This window comes from Takifugu flavidus, chromosome 16, assembly GCF_003711565.1.
Source record: "Takifugu flavidus isolate HTHZ2018 chromosome 16, ASM371156v2, whole genome shotgun sequence".
NCBI lineage: Eukaryota > Metazoa > Chordata > Actinopteri > Tetraodontiformes > Tetraodontidae > Takifugu > Takifugu flavidus.
The window spans coordinates 11462459-11476921 of NC_079535.1; the positions used below are offsets into that span (position 1 = coordinate 11462459).

A 14463-nucleotide genomic window follows, 5' to 3' on the forward strand; every position below is an offset into this window, starting at 1 on the left:
TCATATATAATAAATAGAATTACTGCCAATTTGAATGTGCGGTGGTCAATTCCGCTCTGCGTGTTGCTCTTCACGATACGTCCCTGAAGCTCCGGCTGAGGTTCGAGAGCAGCCGTGTGTGGAAGATCCTGACGTTTATAAGTGACTGGGAGCTGGGAAACAGGGATGAGCTGCCACTGGTAATGGCTTCAGGTCAATGGTCAGCAACCTTCAGCACAGCTCAACCATGAGCAATTAAGCCGGACTCGCAGGAGCTTTTAAAATCAGCTGCCAATCAAAGCCCCACGTGGTCGGCTAATGTCGTATTCAGTCTTTCTCCTGACAAATTTCCCACAGTCCGTTTTCCCAGAACAACCCGAGAAAGTCATGTTGCTACACTACAAACCACTTTATTTATTTATTTATTTTTAAAACCCACAAAGTGACTGAAACAACCCCAAATATTGGACTCCGGAGAAGAAATGCTGGAGATTAATGGAGTGTAACGATGCCGTGCTGTCATTTCATCTTGACGATCGTGCAGCTACCTCTGCAGTTCTACAAGAAAAATTGGTAAAAGCTCAACTTTTCCTCCCAGTTGTGGCACTTGGGATAAACATCTACATGCAAGGTATCTGACGGTGCTGCGATGAAACATTTTACAGCTGGTCTCTGCGTATTTGTCACCGGTTTTATCCAAAACGTTCAGCAGCGTTTCTCTGCTGTGTTGACCTCACTCTTCCCTGCATTATTAAACCAGCTGAAGAAGACAAACAAGACAAAATACACACTTTTCCATATGAGACACAAAAAGGTGTGTTGGAGCTGTTGAACCAATGAGCTGTTAATAAAGAAGAGAGAGAATGCGTATGCTCTTGGTCCCTGTTTAGCCTCTTACAGAACCATAGAAATTGTCTTGTTGGATCACTCCTGGATCCTGGGGGGGTCCCACCTTTACCCCTGAAATATCAGAGCAATCCTGAGAGAAATCCACCAGCAGTTGAGCTGCCAGTCCAAATATCCAGAGTGCAAAATCACAACTTCTAATGTTCTCAGGCGTTCTCATTGTTTATTGCTGCCACAGCCTCTGGTGGACACCAGTAGTACTGCAGCTCTAATGGAACACATGATAGAAGTTATTGGTTATTAGAGAGTTGTTGTGAAGCCACAGGGGAAAAGATTTAAAGATTAACAACATTAACAAATGAAAAAGACAGAAATTTAAATAACAGTAAAGGCAGAGGTCAGGATGAGGATCAATCTTTAATTCGATTTTTTACAGCCAAACTGGTTCTTGCACAGACAGCACTGCAGGAAAGGAGGCTACTATGATAACATACCCTCACCAGCCCATGAACGCACCATTCCACCTGTTGCCATCTGCTTGACAGCGCCACACCATTAAGACCCGGTGCCACCGAACTCAAGAACTCTTCGGCTCTCTGACCAAAAACGTACAAATGTTTGTTCAACAGATGAAAGAGGCGTTGTTTCACAAACCGCTTCACTAAATTTCCGTGTTCCAAATCTAACGTATGTACTGAAACACGTGACCCCGGTGTCTCCGTGAACGCTGGGATTCGTGCTGTCGAGTCAACCTGACGATTGCTGCTAAGTGGCGCGATTGTTCCCTCAGCAAGTTGCCAGCTGTCCCTCATGCAGCAGGACGCCTGCCAACTGCACAATTACCACTTATGACAAATCCTGCCGTGTGCAGGTTTAAAAGAGCTGCTGTGCGACTGACACTCTCGTTAATTTAATCTGATTACACGACAGTTAATTATCTAAGTCCAATCAAGTTGTATCAGTGGAGTACTTTGACATCTCCAACAGAGACCGAGGTTGTGCAGAGACATCAAAGCCCCCCCAAAAAACAAAACCTCCAAAAAACAGCTACAAAAAAAGTTAAAGTGTCAATGAAATAAGATGAAAACAAGAGTAAAAAAAAATTAATATATATATAACAGCCACAAAGTCGCTGCATTAAGAGGCAATTTGTCAGGCTGGGACTCAGCTTCATCGAAGGCAGTTTGCGAATTTATTGAACAAAAGCATTTAGCTCCTTTCAAAACACACTGGCTGTAAACTAAAACGCTGCAAATGGAGGAGGAAACCACAAATCTAATAAAGATTAACCAAATCAATCACTCCTTAAAAAACAGAGGCTTTACAAAACACTATGGAAGCTATGATTTTGAAATGAAACCACAAAACTTTAACAAAAAGGAAAAAAACTCTCAAGGAAGCAAAAGGAACGTGACATCAGCAGCACAAGACAAAGACATTGGAAGACTGGTTGGAGTGGACAATGGGACAAAACACTGGAGACACACTAGGCGACACGGACTATATATATGTGTGAGGACAATGGAGAACAGGTGGAAACAATCAGAGAAGACGGGAAGGAAAAGCAAGTGGCCTGAAAGGAGAGAGAGTAACATTTAAAATTAAAACAGGAAGTCACCAGAGAGAACCTCCTGAAGGCATCGATCACATCTGAAGCCATAATGGGACACGGTGAGCTGTTGTGCCTCATTCAATAATTGTCCTCCTGTTGTCATAAAGTCAAATATCAATGTCCAAATATCAATATAAAACTTAGAGAAGAAAACAACCAGCAGTCCAAATATTCAGTTTGTGTAATTGTTCTCATCATCAGGGAAATCACATATTGACTCTTTTTTTGTTTTGTGCCGCCACAGCCTCAAGTGGTCATTAGTGGTCAACAGAAGTTAAGTGTTGGGTGCTACTGGGTAAGAGTTTAATCTCAAACAAAATATTCCAGCAAATGAAACTCAATGAGTGCTACATGTTCGTTTAATGTCAGCTCCGGCACTATAAGGTGAAGTTTTATTGTCATTTAAAAGGTGCTCGATAAAAACCACCATAACAGTCTCAGCGCCGGTCACTGCGATGACCATAAACCAGAGCGGTGGAGCAATAGAATGGGAAAAACAAACAGCGAGAAGAGGTGGGGGAGTGTGTCCATTAAGACAATAAATGTCTGACATCCAGGGAACAGACCCAGGGAACGATACACCACTGACCTGTGTGTGTGCGTGCTTAAATATTTATGCTAAATGCACACATAAAGCACACAATCCCAGATGCAGAATCACAAACCCATGCATTATGGATGGAGGCCATTATCATCGTGTCCTTTCTAGCCAGCTGTGTATTCATGAGATGGGGCCGCAGACAGCACTGCATTACCTTTATCGGCACCGGCACAAAGGTGATTCGCTCACTCTGAATGCTTGAAATGACATCGGGGGCACTTGATGTCTGATCTGTACCTAATAGCTTTGTGATTTGATTTGAGTGGGGCTAGAATTCACAAATTAAATCTACTTAAAAAACCAAAAAGTAAGCCACCTTATTGTTGGTATTGTGTGTCGCCTGTATCTCGGTTTTTTGCACTTACCCATCTCTTGGTAAAATTAATTTGGCCTTGTTGTTAAAATGTAATAACTTCTATTATTACCTATCCCTATTTAGTCTCCTAATGGGAGCCTCTTTAGATTGTGAGCAAATCAAAGTAAATGGAAAAATATGCAAACCCCAAGCTGGAATTGAACCCACAACTCCTTGTAAAGCAACTTTTATGAACAAATTTTATGAACAACTTTGCCCTTGTCTCTCTATGTTTCTTAAGTTTAAGGCACGCCAGTTGTTTTGTGCTAATTATTCACGCGCCCTGAAATTGCTAGATCCAACCCTGTGAACGAGCACGAGAATTTCAGGCTTTGCGAGCACGAGTCGACTTTTACGGCAACTTAATGGACAGAATATTATTTCAGACCAGTGGATATATTCTAGGCCAACATTCAATCAGTCAGGCTTCCATATAGTTTAACATTACTATATGATCCCTCTGTCCGCTTTGATGAAGGGTCTTTTATGGGAAGCTTTTTTCTGTTTTATTGGTCATCAAATAAAACTCACTGCTGACTTCATTAGGCGCATGTCTACTGCCTGGCAGTGGTTTTACATTTCTTTGCTTCCTGAAGAGAATTCTCAGTTCTGTGAGGAAGGTTTAACAATATATCACCGTAGGTGCCGTGATGTTTGTGACAGGCGTCTGTTTGTACGGAACCAGTCGATCTATATACTGTATTATCATTATTGTACATACATGACATTGCATGCGTTCAATCCTGCTGTGGTGTATGGAATATCATGGACATTCCATCTCAGACGTACCAGTAGACAAGGCATAAACTTGAAATGGTTGAAAGAAAACCAGTCAAATATTCCGGACTTTCGGATTCAAAGCCCAGACCGATAAAGAATGTGTGCCTGATCCACGAGCAGCCCGAAAGAGCCCAGGTGGTTTTAAAGGGATGGAGTGTTTTACACTGGCTGTGATGGAGTTGAATACGAACTGCATTGGTAGAGCCCTCAGGGAACATTTTGAAGGGCTGAAGCTGCATTTAGACAAGAAGGCACTTTGGCGGGGTGTGGAGCAGAGAATTTGGAGGACCGGTTTAAAGATGCACACAGGCTGAACCTTCAGGGAGGAGACGGAACCCGCCCTCCTAGCATCCTTAATACCTCAAGGTGTCACGGCTCCGGAGTGAATCACTTACTAGCAGTTCATAAATGTCAGAAAAGGAAAAACTGGAAAAATTGTACAGTAAAAGAATTTAGTGTGTAGTCCCAGTACACACGGGTGGGGCACACGGGCCTTATGAAAGTCAGGTTTGATTATCCATGGGCAAGGTAGCAGGAAGTAGCAGCCCGACATTCTGAAGGGTCACCGATGATTGGTTGATGGAGGTAAAGCTGAGAAGAGAAGAAGAGAGGATGAGTGGACCTGCTGCTGTCACCTGCTGAACACAACAATCAATTTCTTCCCCTTGCTGTTTATTTTTCCAACCTCCTTCTGTGTCCTTTCATATGTTCTTAGTCCATTTTTCATCCTGTTTCTTTCCTCGCCTCTTCCTGGAGATATTTAATGCTTACCCAGCACCCCGGTCTGGTAAACGTTCCCTCGTTTGAGAACCCTTCTTTGGGGATTGGACGTGAACCACAGCATGACGTCATTCCCACTGGTCTTTAGCGCGACTGTAATAATGGGTGACATTTAATGGAGGGTGTCAGCTAAATGCAGGTCAAAGAAGCAGCGAGAAAAGACGCATCACCGGGACATTGACAATTAAAAACGGTACGGCAGGAACACGGGGCTGCCTTGTGCTGCATGCGCCTGGATTGTATTGTCTTTTTTTTTGCGATGCCAGAAATTGTTTCGGGCCCCTGAAGGGGTGTTGGTTCTCGGTCCGGATGCAGCTGATCTGCTCTATTTCTGCTCCCGCTTGTTTGTGTAGGGAAAGGTCAGGCTGCAATCAGGTTGATATTTCGCTAGTTGCGTAACTGTTCTTTCTCTTTTATCTGCATCATCCCTTCGCGTGTTTGTCGGGTCGTCTTTCCCAGGTCTGGTTCATAATTTAGGCAGACCTTGTTTTGATTTGGGGACTCTTCAGGGGCACGCGCATGTGCAACACCGAGGGGCCGGCGTCGTTTTTTGTTGTCTCTTTCACTCTTGCGTGACTTGTTCTGCTTCCATTTCCTTCCCTCTCATCCTCCGCTTTCATCCATCACCACCTGCTCATCCTGCCCCCCTCTCTCGCTCTGAAATTGTTCCTTTTGTTCGTGCGGCATTGAACAATACACAAAGCGCAAGGTTGAATTGGCCGGATGCAAAGTTGAACTCTGTACGCTGCCTTTATGGTCGATGGTGGGGCAGAATTCTAATTATGCAAGTGGCTCACAGGGAACTGACCATACACACCCAAGAGCTAGTCCAGGGTTGGGTTTGATGTCTGTTTTATTGATCAGTGGGTCTTTTCATGGCAGCCTGCTGGTCAGGTTGCATGTGATGCAAACCTGATGTGTCTTCTGCCTGAGGTGGTCCCAAGCAAGGTCAAGGTTACTAAAGCTGAGCCTAAATCAGCCTCGGGCACGCTCTTCCTTGGAGAACGCTGAATGATGAGTTCCCGACCTCTCCGGCTAAAGAGGAAATTGCAATTAAAACTTAAAACACTGAATCAAGCTCAAACTTTTCCCCACTCTGTCATGAAAAGAAGCTAAAAAAAGGAAGCCAGAACGACGAGTTAGATCAGGCTGCTGAAGGAAAAAGGAGTAATTAGAGGGAAACAGTATAAAGGGAGCAGCTCGCGTCTGCAAACATCTCATGATCAAGACTTAAAGAAAAAGTTCAGCAATGTCCTAATTTGACATTCACATTGTGAAGGTTCTGTTCCAAGAATCTCATAAAAAACCAACAAACATCCGGATCATTTGACGTCTTCTTTATCAAGTCACTACGGGCGTATTATTAGAATGTAATATACATTTAGGCATTTGGACATTACATATACAGAGCTGTTTATGATTCTATCTAATTACGTCATTAGAATGCTATCATTCATGCCAAAGCTGCTACACTGAGCTAATGATATTTTGTATTGTTAAGCGTGATCGCTGAATCAATAGATTGTATTGAAGATAGGATCATCTCTCCATCCCTCAGAACGCTACCATGTATATTTATAAACGGGCTTGGCTAAACTGAATGGAATCATCAGTTCTGGATACAGAGAGATGCTTGCAAAGGGAGGTGCAACCTAAAGTGCTGCAGAGCCTGATCAATGAGGGGTTTGCGTAAAGTGAGATTGTCGGGATCTCGTCCGCTCTTCGTAATGTCCTCTTCCAGGAATGACTTGGCCCTTTGAGACCGCAGGAGGAATATGCCCACCACTCATCCATATCAGGCCGCCATCTCTCCATCTGAAGCTGTCAGCCCAAACGTCTGAATCAATGAGGAAAAGCAAAGGAGAAGGCGGATAAATGCAACGCTGGGAAGCACTTTGCAAACCGAGATGGGCTGAGTTCACTTTGAAGGAGTCTTTGAGGGTTTGAAAAAAACACACGTACTTGCATCGATGATGTCCCATCAAAGGATCAGTAACAATATTGAGCAGCTAAATAAAAAGCTTGATGTTATCGTCCATTTAGCGTAGCACCTCGGGGCTCACAAAGGCCCCTGAACACCCAACATAAAATAAAACCAGGTGAAAACCAGTGGAGAACATTGTCGCCGCTCAGCAGGAGGGTTCTCTGAGGGGCCTTTCTCTGCAGTTTGTATGATCCCTGCATACGTGTGTGGGTTCTCTAAGGGTATTCCGGCTTCCGCCAAAGAAATGCATTTGGGGGATCGCTTAAATTGACCTTTGGTGCTAGTATAAACATGTAGGTTTGACAAGTTCAGTGGTGGCGATGCTGGATTTAAGCAGAAGTGAGTGAAAGAGGTGAGCGAGGAGGAACAGTCAGAGAGGTTGATGAGGGTCTAAAGGTCAGCTGATGAGTCTGAACTCGAGTCTGATTGACGTTCCTGGCATTTACGTTCACAGCCTCACAGGCAAACACTGTCGGGTTGCCACCAACAGGTAAACGGATACATCTGAAGTGAGGATGGGCTCCATTAGATGCAGTGTTGGGGCTCCACTCCACTCTGAATGTGTCACTGTGTCCCCCTGTTTGCTATATCTCCGCTGCAGGACTGAGACAGGAGAGGAGACAGTCCTTCAATTTCTCATGTCTGTTCTCATATAACTAAACAGACTGCTCCGTCACCTGGAAACACATTTTTTTAAATTTCTAAGTGAATAAAGGAATAACTATTTTCCTGGTTTGGTCTAAGTGGAACTCTGTGTTCCTTCAATTATCTTTTAGTGCGATGTGAGCGACTGAGGCAGGGACCCGCTTCCCACCTGCTTTCTTTTTTAAAGCACTCAAGAGCCAATCTGGATAAGTGCTGCAGACATCGAACCATGGAAAAGCTCATAATTATCTGCAATACTCAGATGGTGTCAGCGCTGAGCTTCAGCGAAATGTTTGATCGTCTCTTCCATTGGTCACATCGCTGCTTCCTTTCGCTTAAAGACAAACCAATGTGGGGGTAGCATTCATCAGGCTGCGGGCCTCCACCATGCTGACAAAACATTTATAAATTTTATACCAAATAGAAATCTTTCCAATTGACTAATCGGTCCCCTGGCATCAAGTTCACCTTCTTGAACATTAAAGCTGCAGCGATGTCACTATCATGGAGCCAAAGATCACATATTAAAAAATGTTTTTTTAAGGAAAGTAACTGTATTGATACTTCTGCTCTCCTCCATTTGTTGGTGTGTTATTTTACTAAAAAGAGTCCCTGGGGAGGATGTTTTATGCTTGTCCATGTAAAGGGACAAACCCTATTTTCTGTGTCACAGTGTTGCTTTCAGGACTGTTTCAAAAAGATTTGCAATTCATGAAACTCTGCATTTCTGGCCACAAGCTAAGCAGCATTAATAAACCTTAATGGTTGGAGATGAGAAATACTTCAGAACATCTGCATGTCCATTATGCACAAATCTGGATTCTGGCACTAATCAATGCTCGGAAAATCACTCGTTTTTGCACGTAGAGAAGTACAAAAAAAGGCGAACCTCTACTTCGCCCGCCGCGGCATAAACACTTTTAACCTGCTCGGTCTTGCAGATGTTCCCTACAGAACAAGTGTTTTCTCACCAGCTCGTAATTAGCCACCATTACCCCCCATCACAAACATATTAGCATTCGACAGCAGGCCCATTGAGTCTAATTGGCAACGTTGAGCCATACATTACCCTCCTCTGTACCAGCCAAGCTCCTCTGCTCTGCTTTCAATATTTCTTCTCATCCATGTCTTAATTTAATTCTTCCTTGTCCTAAAGAACAACTAACCACTGTCATTCTGTATTTGGGAGTCCGCTTCTTAGCTCATCTGGCTTTAATTGTGATTTACTTTGATGCCGTTGTCTTCACGATTGCTACAACACACCAGCAATACCACCTCGCCTGCCCCCTTCCCTCAATCAATCTGTACACACTCCCCTCCCTTCCCAGTCTCCCTCTCCATCGTTTCTCATTAATTGCTTTATGATATCTGGCTCGCAGTAACGGCCTTTGAGCCCAAATTTATATTCTTGTCACTTGATCTTTCTCTTCCCCCCCGCTTTGCATGTCTGTAGCTGCCCCTCTGGAGCAACGTGGCAGCATCTTCATTCAAAGCACGCCTCCCTCTGCCTATGCCAGCTACATGAAATCTCTCAGCCATGAGGATGAACCCTGAGTGTCTATACACTCGTCTGTGTGCATCTTAAACTTCATTTACTTCATATGGTCCTGCAATATATTCGCAACAAAGAGTGCGCTGACATCCCCAGGGGGGTGGTATAATTTTAAGATTTAGGGATCCATTTTTGAGAGGTTGGTAGAGGACTGCGATGGCCAGACTTCCAGCTCACACTGGTGCCGCATCTCATCAGTTGGTCTGTTGCTTGATGCCCAACATGCTGCCAGAACAAACACGTACAGCAGCAGTTGTGCGGCTATTTGGGGGCGACCTTTTCACAAAGGGATTATTTATTGGTGTTTGATCCCAGCCCAGTTGCTGCCTGCTGCTGTCGACCGCTGCTCTCACTCACCCTCCACCACCAGCCACCAGTTACTCACTGGTTTTAACATCAGAGAAACCAGACGTGTACTGAGCACTCAGCCTGGGAGGTGAATGCTAAACATTGCACAGCAAAATTCACAAAGGTAGAGAAACAAGTCTTGCTTCTTACATGGCAATAAACATTGTAAACAATATTATCAATAGAGATTCAAATGTGCCAGGTTACAAGTGCATTTTCTGGTTTGGTTAACAGAAAAGATGAGAATAAGCCTTAAAGTACCCTAACTTAAAATCTCTCAGTAAGAGATTAGCTCATTATTTTTAATATGATATATCCTGAATGTTATGGCATCTTTACAGTTTCTAAACATTGTCACAATGTTCCCCAGGGTTAGATTGTATAATTTCAGCCAATTTGTGAATGTTACCAAAACAGCTCTTGGTGAAAAAATTGCATTTTTATTAGCTTATTACTAAATCATTTTACCATTAGAATGCCAACTAGACTACAAGCGAAAAGAAAATGTGTCCCTTCAATTGAATGTATTTTTCGGATAAAAAAAAGTTCTAAATTGATGTACGCAGTGATTTAATGTACAAACTGGTGTTTGATGGAGGCTTTTTCTTTAAAATAAATAAATCATTTTTCATCCCCCAGTGAGAAGATAGTATAATGTGTAAACTCTGTAATTGTAGAAGTTTAAATACGGTTTATGCATCAATAATTATCTTGGGAAAAAACAGCATTCTATTTATTGTGGCTCGGAGGTTACCTCATAAATTGTTTGCCATCTAAACACACTTATATTAACACTGCTCAAACAAATTACTTGACCTTTCCAGACATTTTAACATTTTGACAAATGTTTCATTCACACCAAATTACAAGTTTGGGACTCAATTAACTATGTTCAGTTTAAACTCCATTACTAGAAACATTATTCCAGGATTGTGCGTACACAAAAAATAATCATCAGCTTTCATTGCTGAAATCAATTTCTCCCACTGCAGGGGGCCGAAAAGAGTTATTCAGCGAAGCGTGCACACCTCACTGCCTGGAGCATTTCATTGAATATGAATTAAACCTTGTGTTAGAGAGGTTATATGCCACAATGCACATGTATGTGCTTGATGGGTGCTTGAGGGTGTCAGTAGCTCATGCTAATGATTTAATCCTGAAGTGCGATTTTGAGATGTTTTTGTCTTTAAATCAGAGTTGTTTTTAACAATTTGCTTAAACATGCAGGTCAATGAACTAATCACTGTGAACTAATGGTGAAAAATTATGTTTTACAAAACAGAAAGGTGAATTCAAGCTATCTGATTGGTTCTCACCAGTGGTATAATAAGCGCATATGTCACAGTTGCTCCTGTAAATGCATCTCTCAGAAAGCTCAACAATCTCCTAGCTTAAAGTAAAGCATCATAACTGATAATGCTAGACCAGGTTGCAGTACTAACGTGCTTGCAGCAATATTAATAATGATATACTTCAGGCTGTTGTGATGAATTGCTTGAAAATGATCTGTGTTTTACGAAAGCACTTTGCATGTCGCACCAGTGAAAACATGTGTTGGTGACTGGCATATAAAGGGAAACACACAAATAGCCAGAGATGATCAAGAAAAAGAGTATAATTTATAACAAGATCTCATTTAACCAGTGGGATGGAGAGAGCTGAGAGGTTTGGCAGTTTGGGTTGAAGAAGAGTCCCCCCTTGAGTTCTAACTGCCCTGAAGATGATAACATCATGATTTACTTGTATGTCAATGCGTTATTCCTCAAAACAGCAATAATCACAGCTCAAAAAAACCTAATCACGTTCAAAGCAATTCACACCTATTTTTCACATTCCTCTTGTTGAGAGTTACCATGGCTAATAGTGGTGTTGTCTACAACCCAGATTAAGCAGCTAGGGTACACAGGTATTCCTGCGCAGAGGCAGTATCATAGTCTATGAAGTTCTACTGAGACGTGATTATTGCTAGTTGAAAACTTTACCCAATACCCCGCCTGGTTGATTTGCAATATAATCAGCTGTGGCAATTTTTGATGGTCTCCTTAGAGACTGAGTTTGATGTTTGGAAAAATAAAAAAACACATACTGTGTTAAAAATGTCTTCCTGTTTTGGACTTTTCATTTTCCTAAAAGAGTGACGTTTTCAATCACCTTTCCAAATGTTCAAAGAAACAGAGTAATGTCTTACAAACAGCAAATTGAAATGTTTCTTGCAATAAAGATGCATCTTTTCAGGAAAAGAGTTTGTGTAGGGTGTGGTTTCACATGAAGTGCACCAAGTGCAATTGATTACTGGAGGTGGAGTTTAAGCCTTGATGCTAAAACGCCTAGCATGGCAAAGGAAGAGGAGCTCGGCCAAAAAATCTTTAATATGCCCTCTTGAGTCTCCTGCTTTTTTAGCACCCAAGTTTTCTTGATAACATCATGATTTACTTGTATGTCAATGCGTTATTCCTCAAAACAGCAATAATCACAGCTCAAAAAAACCTAATCACGTTCAAAGCAATTCACACCTATTTTTCACATTCCTCTTGTTGAGAGTTACCATGGCTGATAGTGGTGTTGTCTACAACCCAGATTAAGCAGCTAGGGTACACAGGTATTCCTGCGCAGAGGCAGTATCATAGTCTATGAAGTTCTACTGAGACGTGATTATTGCTAGTTGAAAACTTTACCCAATACCCCGCCTGGTTGATTTGCAATATAATCAGCTGTGGCAATTTTTGATGGTCTCCTTAGAGACTGAGTTTGATGTTTGGAAAAATAAAAAAACACATACTGTGTTAAAAATGTCTTCCTGTTTTGGACTTTTCATTTTCCTGAAAGAGTGACGTTTTCAATCACCTTTCCAAATGTTCAAAGAAACAGAGTAATGTCTTACAAACAGCAAATTGAAATGTTTCTTGCAATAAAGATGCATCTTTTCAGGAAAAGAGTTTGTGTAGGGTGTGGTTTCACATGAAGTGCACCAAGTGCAATTGATTACTGGAGGTGGAGTTTAAGCCTTGATGCTAAAACGCCTAGCATGGCAAAGGAAGAGGAGCTCGGCCAAAAAATCTTTAATATGCCCTCTTGAGTCTCCTGCTTTTTTAGCACCCAAGTTTTCTTGATAACATCATGATTTACTTGTATGTCAATGCGTTATTCCTCAAAACAGCAATAATCACAGCTCAAAAAAACCTAATCACGTTCAAAGCAATTCACACCTATTTTTCACATTCCTCTTGTTGAGAGTTACCATGGCTGATAGTGGTGTTGTCTACAACCCAGATTAAGCAGCTAGGGTACACAGGTATTCCTGCGCAGAGGCAGTATCATAGTCTATGAAGTTCTACTGAGACGTGATTATTGCTAGTTGAAAACTTTACCCAATACCCCGCCTGGTTGATTTGCAATATAATCAGCTGTGGCAATTTTTGATGGTCTCCTTAGAGACTGAGTTGATGTTTGGAAAAATAAAAAGTTATGTGCTGTGTTAAAAATGTTTTCCTGTTTCGGACTTTTCAATTTCCTAAAAGAGTGACGTTTTTAATCACCTTTCCAAATGTTCAAAGAAACAGAGTAATGTCTTACAAACAGCAAATTGAAATGTTTCTTGCAATAAAGATGCATCTTTTCAGGAAAAGAGTTTGTGTAGGGTGTGGTTTCACATGAAGTGCACCAAGTGCAATTGATTACTGGAGGTGGAGTTTAAGCCTTGATGCGAAAACGCCTAGCATTGCAAAGGAAGAGGAGCTCGGCCAAAAAATCTTTAATATGCCCTCTTGAGTCTCCTGCTTTTTTAGCACCCAAGTTTTCTTGATAACATCATGATTTACTTGTATGTCAATGCGTTATTCCTCAAAACAGCAATAATCACAGCTCAAAAAAACCTAATCACGTTCAAAGCAATTCACACCTATTTTTCACATTCCTCTTGTTGAGAGTTACCATGGCTGATAGTGGTGTTGTCTACAACCCAGATTAAGCAGCTAGGGTACACAGGTATTCCTGCGCAGAGGCAGTATCATAGTCTATGAAGTTCTACTGAGACGTGATTATTGCTAGTTGAAAACTTTACCCAATACCCCGCCTGGTTGATTTGCAATATAATCAGCTGTGGCAATTTTTGATGGTCTCCTTAGAGACTGAGTTTGATGTTTGGAAAAATAAAAAACACATACTGTGTTAAAAATGTCTTCCTGTTTTGGACTTTTCATTTTCCTGAAAGAGTGACGTTTTCAATCACCTTTCCAAATGTTCAAAGAAACAGAGTAATGTCTTACAAACAGCAAATTGAAATGTTTCTTGCAATAAAGATGCATCTTTTCAGGAAAAGAGTTTGTGTAGGGTGTGGTTTCACATGAAGTGCACCAAGTGCAATTGATTACTGGAGGTGGAGTTTAAGCCTTGATGCTAAAACGCCTAGCATGGCAAAGGAAGAGGAGCTCGGCCAAAAAATCTTTAATATGCCCTCTTGAGTCTCCTGCTTTTTTAGCACCCAAGTTTTCTTGATAACATCATGATTTACTTGTATGTCAATGCGTTATTCCTCAAAACAGCAATAATCACAGCTCAAAAAAACCTAATCACGTTCAAAGCAATTCACACCTATTTTTCACATTCCTCTTGTTGAGAGTTACCATGGCTGATAGTGGTGTTGTCTACAACCCAGATTAAGCAGCTAGGGTACACAGGTATTCCTGCGCAGAGGCAGTATCATAGTCTATGAAGTTCTACTGAGACGTGATTATTGCTAGTTGAAAACTTTACCCAATACCCCGCCTGGTTGATTTGCAATATAATCAGCTGTGGCAATTTTTGATGGTCTCCTTAGAGACTGAGTCTGATGTTTGGAAAAATAAAAAATTATGTGCTGTGTTAAAAATGTTTTCCTGTTTCGGACTTTTCAATTTCCTAAAAGAGTGACGTTTTTAATCACCTTTCCAAATGTTCAAAGAAACAGAGTAATGTCTTACAAACAGCAAATTGAAATGTTTCT

At 41.7% G+C, this 14463-nt stretch overlaps 5 non-coding genes across 5 annotated transcripts; all 5 read left to right on the top strand.

The window, feature by feature from the left end:
• Positions 1-11390: 11390 nt before the first annotated feature.
• LOC130513331 (U4 spliceosomal RNA) lies at positions 11391-11531 on the top strand. The gene has a single exon (XR_008946677.1). It is a non-coding gene; the product is annotated as a U4 spliceosomal RNA (small nuclear RNA).
• A 552-nt stretch (positions 11532-12083) lies between these two features.
• On the top strand, positions 12084-12224 carry LOC130513343 (U4 spliceosomal RNA). The gene has a single exon (XR_008946689.1). It is a non-coding gene; the product is annotated as a U4 spliceosomal RNA (small nuclear RNA).
• Positions 12225-12776: 552 nt separating this feature from the next.
• On the top strand, positions 12777-12917 carry LOC130513355 (U4 spliceosomal RNA). Its single transcript, XR_008946700.1, has one exon. It is a non-coding gene; the product is annotated as a U4 spliceosomal RNA (small nuclear RNA).
• Positions 12918-13468: 551 nt separating this feature from the next.
• LOC130513368 (U4 spliceosomal RNA) lies at positions 13469-13609 on the top strand. The gene has a single exon (XR_008946711.1). It is a non-coding gene; the product is annotated as a U4 spliceosomal RNA (small nuclear RNA).
• A 551-nt stretch (positions 13610-14160) lies between these two features.
• LOC130513373 (U4 spliceosomal RNA) lies at positions 14161-14301 on the top strand. Its single transcript, XR_008946716.1, has one exon. It is a non-coding gene; the product is annotated as a U4 spliceosomal RNA (small nuclear RNA).
• The last annotated feature ends 162 nt before the right edge of the window (positions 14302-14463 follow it).